Genomic DNA, 12,188 nt, shown 5'->3' with positions numbered 1-12,188 from the left:
GAGGAGCAATGAACATGGTTGAGCAAGTGTCTCAGCGGTAGGATGGAGTATCCTTTGAGTAAGTGACCAAAAGTAATACATCTGGATCTTGAGGTTGATTGATTCCTGTCCTTCTGAAAAACTATCATACTCATATCCATAGTGTCTATACAAGTTTACACTGCCACCAGGAATGTATGAGTGTTCTTCCTACTCCATCTCTCCCCTATCATGAGTTATTACTTGCTTTTCTGACCTTAGGCATACTGACATGTATAAGATGAAATCTCAAAGTAGTTTTGATTTGCATTTCCCTGATGGCTAAGGATGTTGTACATTTCTCTAATGTTTCTCAGTCCTTGAGTTTCGTCTACTAAGAATTCTCTAGATCTCTGTCTCATTTTTAATTGGGTTGTTTTCTTGATATCTAGTTTCTTGCATTATTTCTATATTTTGGATACTAGCTTTCTATTAAATGTATAGTTGGTAAAAACCTTTTTCCATTCTGTAGATTGTTACTTTGCATGTCAGTGTCCTTTGGTTTGCAGAAACTTCTCAGTTTCATGAAATCCCACTTATTAATTGAAGTTCTTATTGCGTATGCTAATGGTTCAGAAAGCCTTCTCCTAAGTCAATGAGTTCAAGGCTATTCCTCACTTTCTTTTCAATCATTTTCAGTGTATCTGGCTTTGTGTTGAGGTCTTTGATGCATTTGGAATTAATTTTTGTGAAGGATGATAAGTATGGATTAATTTGGTTTCTTCTACACTCAGACTTCCAGTTTGACTAGAAGCATTCATTGAAGACGCTGTACTTTTTCTAGTATGTATTTCTGGCCCCTTAATAAAAAAAACTAACAGGTTTCCATGGGTGCACAGGTTTATGTCTGGGTCTTCACTTCCATTCCATTGAACATTATGTGTATTTTTGTGACAATAGCATGTTGTATTTATTACTATAGTTTTGTAGTACAACTTGAAATCAGGGATGGTAAATACTTCATCAGTTCTTTTATTGTTTATGATTGTTTTAGCTATCCATGGCTTTTGTGTCCCATACAAAGCTGAAATTGTCCTTTCAGGGTCTGTGGAGAATAGTGTTGAATTATTAATGGATAGTGTATTGACTCTTTAGATGATTTTGATAGAATGGCCATTTTTACTACTTGTCTCAGTTGGGATTTCTATTTCTCTTAAGAGACTAAATGATCACAGCAACTCTTAGGAAGGAAAAATATTTAATTGGGGTGGCTTACATTTTCAGAGGTATAGCCCATTATCATCATGGTGGAACATTGTAGCATGAAGGCATACATGTTGCTGGAGCTAAGAGTTCTACATTTTGATAGATAGGCAACAGAAAATTGTCTGTGACACTGGACAGTATCTTGAGCATATATGAGACCTCAAAGCCCACATCCACTGTGACATACTTCCTTCAACGAGGACACACCTAATATTGCCACTCACTTTGGGGGTCATTTTCATTCAAACCATGACATCCCACTCTCTGGCCCCTAAGGGCTTGTAGTCTTATCATAATATAAAAATACATTCAGTCTAACTTCAAAAGTACCCATAGTCTATAACAGTCCCAAAATTATTTAAAAGTCTAAAGTTAAAAGTCCCTTCTGAGAGTCATGTAATCTCTTAACTGTAATCACCTGTAAAATAAAATAAAACAACAACAACAACAACAACAACAAAACAGATCAAATACTTCCAACATATAGGAAGGCTTTACATTACCATTTCAAAACATAGGGGAGATAGCATAGTGAGGAAATACTTGACCAAAACAAGACCAAAATCTAGCTGGGCAAACTCCAAACTCTGTACCTCCATATGTCAAATCCCTTCAAATCTCCAACTCCTTTCAGGTTGGTTGACTTCAATACACTTCTTTATTTTGGGCTGTTTCCACTCCCTGTTATTAGCTTTTCTCCACAGGTATCTGGCATCTCCAATGTTGGGATCTCCAAGGCAATCCAGGCTTCAACTTTAGAGCTTCATGCAATCGCCTCTCTGGGCTTCGATGCAGCGACACCTCTGACACCTGTCTGGCCTCAGCTGCTTTCCTTCATCATGGAAGGAGTTTCTATAGCCTCTTTCTTCTATATTTGACTCTAAAGGCAGAACCATGTGCCCTAAGTTGCCAAGTTATGCTTCTTGTTGGGACTGGAACATGGTCCCCTTATTCAATTATATCTTCTAAGCTTGGCTATCCTGAAACTGAATCTATAGACCAGGCTTACCTCAAATTCAGAGATCCTCTAACCTCTGCCTCTGGAATGCTGGTATTAAAAGTGTAAACCATGACACCTTGCTGTAAGTTTTTCTTATTTTCTCTTCACAAGTTGGAAATTTAGCTTGGTGGGATCTTGCCCAGAGGTCACCATTCCATTTATTACATCTCTTAATCTGTTGATCTCCTTGAATATAATAATAAGCTCCATATCACTTCTTGGTGATCCTTTTTTACTCAAATTGTACATTTAAAATTTTTCCGTTCTGAGCTTTTTCCATTTCAATATATATCTTCATTAGAGTTAATACTAATAACCAGAAGACAGAGTCTATACTAGGCTGTTTTGAGACTTCCTTTGCCAATAGAATTAATCTCAATCTCTTCACTTTATCATCAGGCAGCCTCTCTGAGCAAGGGCAAAAAGCAGCTACACTCTTTACCAAAATATCACCAGAATGATCTCTAGGCAGCATACTAAAATTCTTCCCCTCAGAAAACTCCTTGAGCCAGGCCTACACAATTCAAATCTTCCATATTGCTACTAGTATGGCCCATTAAGCAATACTTAAAAGCATTGCGCTGCTTTCATAGCCCTAATACCAAAGTCCAGATTCCTCTAAACAAAAATATGGTCAGGCCTATCCCAGAAATATCACAGTCCCTGGTACCCACTTCTGTCTTAGAATTTCTGTTGCTGTGAAGAGATACCATGACCATGGAAACTCTTATAAAGGAAAACTTTTAATTGGGCTGGCTTACAGTTTCAGAGATTTCATCTATTATCATCATGGCAGGACATGGCAGCATATAGGCAGTCATGGTCCTAGAGGAAGAGCTGAGAGTTCTACATGTTGATCCACAGGCAACAGGAAGTGAACTATGTCACTGGGTGTAGTTTGAGCATAGGAATCCTCAAATTCCATCCCTTCAGTGACACAATTCCTCCAATAAAGCCATATCTCCTAATAGTACCATTGTTGGTCATTTCCTTTCAAACAACCACAATGGTGTAGCAGAAGTCAGAGGCCTTGCACCAGACCAAGTACTCATTGCAATGAATATTTTTGAGTAAAGCTGTTTGGGCGAAAGGGTATACTGCACTACTGCACAACACATTGAATTTCTCAATACCATGAGGATGAAAATTTATTTGATGGAGAGGCAGACAGATATGGAAAGACTTTGGGGCTTATGAAGTAAAATTCTCTAAGAATCAATAAAGTTATTGTTTTTAAAAAGAGAGAGAGCAAGCAATGTATTGAATTGTTTCACAGTGGCATTCATATTTTTTCATGACCTTTTCCTATACAATGATCTCAATGACTTCTTTCCCTTTCTCTTTCTTCCTTCCTTCCTTCCTTCCTTCCTTCCTTCCTTCCTTTCTTTCTTTCTTTCTTTCTTTCTTTCTTTCTTTCTTTCTTTCTTCCTTCCCTCCCTCCCTCTCCCCCCTCCCTCCCTCTTCCTTCCTTCCTTCCTTCCTTCCTTCCTTCCTTCCTTTCTTTCTTTCTTTCTTTCTTTCTTTCTTTCTTTCTTTCCTTCCTATAATAATTCAATGTGATGGTGAGTTTGGGAAAAAGAACAAATCAGGATCTATAAAGCAGTTTTTTTTCAATGCTATTGCCTGGCCAGAGTTAAGGTCATGGAAGTTAAAATAACTTTGTGCCTCTGTGCCCCAAGGTGCTATTAGGCATCAGTTAGTGTGTGACTGTGTCCTCAGCTGGTAGATGGAAAGGTCTAAAGTTCAAATTGTTTCAAACAGTCTAATGAAGCCACAAGAGCTGTGTTATTCATGGGAGAAATGTCAGCTCCTGTGGAGTCTTTTCCCTGTAAAGGACACTTGATTACATTAAAAAAAAAACTGACTTAATGTACTTTGCAAATGACTTTATAATATTCCATTTGAGAATCCTCTCCATATTTTCATGATATACTACATAGGGAAATTAGCTGAAATGTTTATCTTTGCTCCTTTCTAGTTTTATAGCACTAGTCTAAAACTAATCAGACTCCTGCAATTAAATTCTGCATGCATTTTTTTAACCTGAGTGGGTTTACTCACCATATCTCTCTCTCTTTATATATGAGCATGGCCTGTTTAACTTAAGGGAGTTTGGTTTGGCATTTTTAAAATTGTCAAGCTTATTTACTTTCATATGACAGGTGCTTAGGAAAGAAAAAAGAAGGGAACCAGCCATGAAGAGTAAGCATACAATAAGTCATGATTTGTTATTTAGAATGTCAAGTCTCTTGGTTGTTCAAGCGAGTAGCAAAATCAGGATTCAAAAAGATACCCCTTCTTCCACATTTTCTACTTGGCGAGTTGAGTACTGCTAGGACGAGCTAAAGTTCACTATTATTCTAACAGCTCAAGCTATGTAGACATGCCTGCCTCCTTAGAAAATCTCAGAGGAGGTGTGTGTGTGTGTGTGTGTGTGTGTGTGTCTGTGTGTGTATGTGTGTGTGAACTCATTACTCTTCTCAATATCCTCTTTTGGAATTATTAAATGTGATTGCTGTCCTCATTATTTTGGATTATATGTCTATTACAACGTGCTAAAGTGTGGGGGTGTTGGGGGGCTTCCTAAATCAAGGAGCTGTAGTCATATGGGAGTTTTATTAACTGCTCAAAGCCCTAGGGCAAATGATTTCTTTCTTTACTGCTGATCTCTTGGCCATTTCCTTTGCTGGTCCTATAGCAAACTGTCAGAGCCAAGATTAAGGCATGCCTGTCATAAATATTCCAGGTATTTTTGTTTCCCATCTACTCTGGGTTTTCAATTAAAGGACAAATACCTTCATTTCACTTTGTACAGGATTTGGCTCACCTCACCAGAGATAAAGGTTGGGGCTGAAGGGTTTGTGGCCCTAGACACACGATTTTGCAGAAGTGTGTCTGCCAGAAAGGTAATTGTTATGCACTGAAGACCAGACATCCTAGCCATCTATGTATTTTTTCCTTTATATGCTTGCCCAACATCTATTTTCCTCACTTGAAAGTAAATGGAAACAATAAACATGTTACAGTAATAGACCATAAGTGAATACTTTATTGTTCACGGCCAGTTTGTATCAATACATTAAGGAAAATTTCCTAGGGACACATAAGCATGGAGGGATTAGCATTGAGATTTAAAATGAAGTGGGTAAAGAAATGCACAAAGGCATTGGCAGTACTGTCTCTGCAGACAAAGCCTCCTCGTCAATACCATTAGCCACAAGTAGAAAAAGGCTGTGACATCAAACTGCAGCAATTGCCCATTTACACAGTGATAGCTTTTTATTAATTCAGTCACTCATTCAGATCTTTGCATGAACTCTGCATCAGTGCACATCACTGATTCTGTGGACAAGCAGAGACAGATGAGATGAGATGTGGAGACTACTTAGGCCTGGAAAGGAATTGGATGTCTGTCCATACCAACAACACAATAGTAGGAAGTCAAACCAAGTGCTGATGATGTCTCTACCCATTTGTATTGGGTCAAGAGCACAATGATATCATGTAAGAAAGGAGAAGTTTGAAGTGAACAATATTTATTTAGAATATGTGTGAAAACTGTTTGAAAATTAATTGGATCAGAGTTTATGAATTTTTGAAATTTAAGAAACTCCTTTGTGTGTAGTAGGCTGAATTCTTTATGAACATTAATATTCCTAATTCTTGGAGACTATGCCAGATATAGTTCTTTCCCCAGAGCAATGAAGTATAATAGGGTTATATGTTATGGAAAAAGTGAAGCAGTTTTGCAGATACTCCATAATACGTTCTATGTTCAGTCATATCTAAAATCAAGTTCATTTACCAGTGTGAGAAGGCAAATGTGACTAGCTCCTAGACATCAAATGATTGTTACATACATGAATGGATAGTAACTGTGGTTATATGTATGTAATGTATATGTATAATTAAGAATACCATGTTGTTAACTTTGAGCTATTTGAAAGAGGAAAGAATGCTATGTTCCTGGTTTTAAACAAGAGACTAAGTTCCTTATCTATAATCCAGGTCCTTGGAGAAAAAGCTCCCTTAAGATCTTGGCTCCAGGCTATTAATGATTTTGATGAGCATGTTCTAGGTTTTAGACATGGAACTATATTCCTTCTCTATACATCATGGCTTTGAGGAAAGCTTTGGTTTGGTATGCTCACCAACAGTTTTCTTAGTGACTTGACAATGGTCAGTGAATACAGCAAGAAGTGTCCATTGATATCCAGAACTCAGTTGATTTATATACATATCAAATCTATTTACTTTTTATCATGCCTCATAGTAAATTCCCCCTAAAATGTTTCCCAGAACTTTTATGGCATTTTCTAGGCTAATGTTCCATGATCTCTAATTCCTGGTTTAATCTATCTACATGTATGATTTTCTGATCCTTGCATCATAAGCATTCTTGTAATTGTGAAGAGTAGTGATCATTGTTGACATTTGGGTGATGAGAGAATTCCATCCTGAGCTGGACTTTCTGTCTTGATTGATCAAATCTGAGTCAAATGTTCCTCACTGTGTGAATGCCAGTGTCCTAACATGTAATCTTCCTTATTCTGCATCTTCAGTATCTTCTATTAACTTGACTGTTCACTCATATAAAAAATATTCATCTTCTCTCATTTATCCGGGAATGAATCAGACTTCTAATGAATGATGCTGTCTTGATGTTTTCTGACTCTGGACAATGGAGATGACTACTGCAACTCTCAACTCGATTAGTATGGATTTTCTGTGTAAGTAATAAAGTAAAGGAAAAGGTTTATTTTGGCTTAGTTCTGAACCAAGGTCTAGAGCACATCTGGTTATAGCCTTTTTTCTGAAAGAATTATAAAGTAGCTCAGGACATCATATAGAAACAGAAAGATTTGGGCATATGAGCAGTTTCTGGTCTCTCCCTCTTCTTATGAAGCCATGGCAGGTAACCATAGGAACTTGTAGCTCGAGTTTTCCTGCTTTGCCTACAGTCAGGACAAATCTTTGTCACCCGCCAGTCCCACAGCTGCTCAGACCCAACCAAGTAAACACAGATACTTATTTTGCTTACAAACTGTATGGCTGTGGCAGGCTTCCTGCTAACTGTTCTTATAGCTTAAATTAATCAATTTCCATAGATCTATACCTTGCCACATGGCTCGTGGCTTACCGGAATCTTCACATGCTGCTTGTCCTGGCGGCAACTCCAGGCAGTCTCCTTCTGCCTTCCTGTTCTCTCTTTTCTCCTCTCTGTCAGTCCTGCCTATACTTCCTGCCTAGCCACTGGCCAATCAGTGTTTTATTTATTGACCAATCAGAGCAACACATTTGCCATACAGAACATCCCACAGCAGAAGTGCATCATATCATAACAGAAAAATGCATTTAGTCCAAGTTCAAAAGTCCCCATAGTCTCATATCACAGTCTCAGCCTTATTTAAAAGTCCAAATTTCAAAGTCTTTTCTGAGATTCATATAATCTCTTAGCTGTAATCACCTGTAAAATCAAAATAAAAAAGCAGATCACACACTTTCATTATATAATGGCACAGGAAATACATTATCATTCCAAAACATAGGGAAGGGAGCCTAGTGAGGAAATACTAGAACAAAGCAAGACCAAAAGTGAGCTGAGAAAATTCCAAACATCTTCATGTCAAAACACTCTTCAGACTCACCTGATGTAGCTCTGCTCAGATAGGAGCTAACCAGCTGGGGTCCTTAAGGCCCTGGCTGGTGGGAAGGCATTTATGGGTCCACTTGGCACCTTGTGGCATCAGGCAGGTAGGCCTCATTATTGTAAGCAAATATATGGTGGAGGAATTGGAAAGAAAGAAAAGCAGAAAGGTTAGATGCTGTGAAAAAAAATGCAGAAAGGAAGAAATTAAGATGGTGAGGAGTAGGCAGATATTGGAGGCCTGCTTGCCATCTCGGGCCATGGTGAAGGTGGTGAGGAGTAGACTGAGGGGGAAGGTCTGCTTGCCATCTGGGGCCATGATGATGTCTGGGCCAGGCTGCTGCCAAGGGCAATGTCTGGGTCCCTGGTACTACAATAGCCAGCGTCTGTGCTGATGTCTATGGTTCTTGTTGCCATTGTGTGTCATGCTGATCCCAGTGGTCTTGGCCACCTCCTGGGGCTGTGCTTAGGTCCAAGGACTATGCTGTCACTGATGCTGTGCTGATCTGGGCAGCCTTTTCTGCCATCTGGGGCCATGGTGACAACCAGACCTACGCTGCTGCAGAGGACCATGTCTGGGTCCATATTCCTACCACAGCCAAGGTCTGTGTTCATGTCCATGACCCATGTTGCCACAAAAGTCCACATGAAGCCTGGGTCCTAGGCCATAACCTATGGCCTTGTTATTGTCTAGGGGCCATGCTGATAACAGAGCCATCCTGATAGGAGTGGCTGGGGCTACCACCTGGAGCTAGGATTTTGACCAGGCCAAGCTGCTACCTGGGTTCTTGTCTGGTTCTGTAACACAGCTGCAGCTGGGATCTGTGTTGCAGTCTATGGCTCAGGTTTTCACTAGGGCCCACAGAGAGGTCCAGGGTCTGCAACAAAGCCTGTGGCTTGATTATAGTCTGATGGCCATGCCACAGTGGGAGCTATACAGATAAGGGTGGTCTGTGATGCCACCCAGAGCCATGGGGTGACATTTAGGCCCATGCTGTTGCTAAGGGCCATGGTCTGTAGCCCTGTAGCAGCCAGAGTCTGGATTGACATATGTGATTCCTGTTGCCCCTGAGGGTCATTAGGATGCCCAGGGTCAGATCAGTCACTTGAGTCTAGGTTAGTGACCAAGGGCCAGGATACATGCAGATCAGTGTGGCTTGTGCTACTACTCAATGTCATGGGGACATCCAGGCTAGAATTGCAACTGAGAGTCATATTAGGGTCCATGGTGCTAGTGCAGCCAGAGTCTGTACTGATGTCTAAGGCTCCTGTTACCACCGAAGGCCATGCAGACACCCAAGATTGAAGGCCATCCTGGTGTCTGAGGGTCATACTGCCACTGGGACCTATGTCAATCTGAGTAGCCTCCACTGCCACCAGGGGCAGTGGTGACATCCAGATTTAGATGCCGCCAAGGACCATGTCTGGGTCCATGATCATACTGAGGATGGGGTCTGTGCTTAAGTCTGAGTGCCATATTGCCACTAAAGGTCATATAGAAGCCCAGATTTGGGGCCACAGCCTGAGACATTGATGGTATCCAGAGGACATGCACCTGCCAGAACCATCCCAACCTAAGTGGCCATCACTTCTACCCAGAGTCAGGGCCTTGTATGAGTCTATGGACAAGTTGCAATGGGGTCTGTGTTGATGTCTATGGCCCATGTCACCTCAGAAAGCCTCAGAACCATGTGAGATGAAATCAGAGAGTCATGCTGAGCCTGTTCTGCCCTTTACTGGCTCTAAGAAAGCTGATCTTGCCACTTGCTGGACAATACAGCAAGAAAGGTGTCCCCTGCACTCAGGAAAGATACCCCCATCCCTCACCACAGGTAAGGATGAACTTTCCCTGAGGGCATGATGTAGGGGAGTTGACTCCACTCCCTCACTCAACTCAGCTACCTGGGATTGGCCCACTCTAGCATGTACCCAATCTAGGACATGTTGGAGCTCATAAATGGAATGGTCCTATGAAACAATACCTACAGGATTTCCAAGACACAGCATAGCAACAGAGTGTCCCAGAGAAGTTTCAAGGAGAATCCAGTGAGGATGGTGAACCAGAAACAAAAGGCCTTGAACCAGACCAGTGACTCACTGCAATGGCCTTTTGCTAGAAAAGCTGATAGGACAAAAGAGTCTATGGTGTGACACAAAGAGGCCTCCAATGCAATCAGCATGAATGAATAGGTATTGGAGAGGCAGGAAAAAATGAGAAGCAAAGAGGGTTTTTGTTGTTGTTTTTGGTTTGTTTTGGTTTTCTTTTTTGTTGTTGTTTTTTGTTTTGTTTGTTTGTTTGCTTGCTTACCTTTTGTTTTCTTTTGTGGAGGGCACTGCAAGGGTGAGGGGATGATATGGGGTACTGGAAGGTGAGTGAAATTGGAATGCATGATGTGAAACTCCCAAATAATCAACAAAGAAGTTAAATTAAAACCAAATCAAACCAACCAACCAACCAAAAAATGTTCTTCAGATCTCTAAAACCTTTCAGCTTTGTTGATCACAACATACTTCTATCTCTTGGGCTGTTTTCATGCCCTATTAGCAGATTTTCTCAGCAGGTATGAGACAGCTCTGGCATCACCAACATCTTTGGGTTTCCAAGGCAATCCAGCCTTTACCTTCACAGTTTAATGTAATGACCTCTCTAGGCCTCCATTCAGGGGCACCACTGATGCATATCTGGCCTTGGTGGCCTTCCCTAGTCATGGGGGGCAATTCTACAACCCCTTTCTTCTATCCTTAACTTCAGAATCACATGGTCAAAGCTTCCAAGTTCTGCTGCTTGTTGGAATTGTAACATGCCCGCCTTGTTCAATTACATCTTCCCAGCTTTCTATCTTTCACTGCCTAAGTTTGTCTGTCCTGAAACTAGATCTCTAGACCAGGCTAGCCTCAGACTCATAGATCTACCTGATTCTGCCTTCCCAGTGCTGGGATTAAAGGTGTGCATTGCCACACCCTGCTCTAAGCTTTTCTTGAATTCTTTTTCACAAGCTAGAAACTTAGTTAGTTACATGGCATCGTACCCTTAGGTCACTACTTACTTTATTCCATTTCTTAATCCGTTTACCTCCATGAACACAGAATTTAACTGTTTTTCACTTCCTGATGCCCCTTTTCTCAATCTGTACATTTTGTATTTTATTTGCTGAGGTGCTCCTTTTTATTATAAATAAGCAGAGTTACCGCTAATAATGACACGACAGACTATATTAGGCTGTTTTGAGATTTCCTCTGCTAGAAGAAGGAAATTAATCCAAAACTCTTCACTTAAGCTCCAGGAACACTTTTCTGACAAGGGCAAAAAGCAGCCACATTCTTCACCAAAAGATCATAAGACCACTCTCTAAGGCCACATATTAACATTCTTTTCCTCTGAAACCTCTTGATTCCTACAGTTCAAATCATTCTTAGCACCACTGTCCTTCATGCTCCTACTAGTATGACCCATTAAGCATCACTTAAAACATTCCACTACTTTCCTAAACCAAAGTACCAAAGTCTAAATTCCTCAAAACAAAAACATGGTCAGGCCTATCACAGCAATACCCAAGTCCCTGGTACCAACTTCTGTCTTACAGGATTTTTATTACTGGGAAGGAACACCATGACCATGGCAACACTTATAAAGGAAAATATTTAATTGGCATGGCATAGGTTTTCAGAGGTATAGTCCATTATCAACATGGTGGTGAACATGGTGGCATGCAGGATGACATGATGCTGGCTACATCTTGATGTGCAGGCAACAGAAAGTGTTCTGAGGCATTGAATGTTGCTTGAGCATATATGAGACCTCAAAGCATGCCTCTACAGTGACACATTTAATCCAACAAGGCCACACATACTCCAACTCTCATTGGGGGCCATTTTCTTTCAAAACACAACATAAAGGGAACATGCAACTTTTGAAAAAGACTGTTATACAGAGCAATATTAAATAATTTTTATTTTACCATGGAGAAATTAAAATTATAAAACAGAAGAAATCATATTTACATTAATTCTATCTGCAATAAAATAGACTTCTACAAAACATTAAAGTAATCTCAGGTGATACATTCATAAAGTCTTGTTAGGGTCCTGGAAAAGTCCCACAAAATACCACCATCCATGTATGCAATCAACAAGAGTTTTTAAATTATCTTAAGAAGGTACCAGCATGCTGGGGCCACACATCCAACACAAAGGCAAAACTGGTGACCCCCATGAAGAGCTTGCAGGCTGTCTTATACATAGCTAAAGAAATTATAAAGACAGTAAGATCATTCCAACTATGACTGATTTACATAAATGGCAATCATATTAGTACAT

Source organism: Peromyscus leucopus, chromosome 6 (assembly GCF_004664715.2).
Source record: "Peromyscus leucopus breed LL Stock chromosome 6, UCI_PerLeu_2.1, whole genome shotgun sequence".
In the NCBI taxonomy this organism is placed as follows: domain Eukaryota; kingdom Metazoa; phylum Chordata; class Mammalia; order Rodentia; family Cricetidae; genus Peromyscus; species Peromyscus leucopus.
This window is presented reverse-complemented; position numbering follows the sequence as displayed.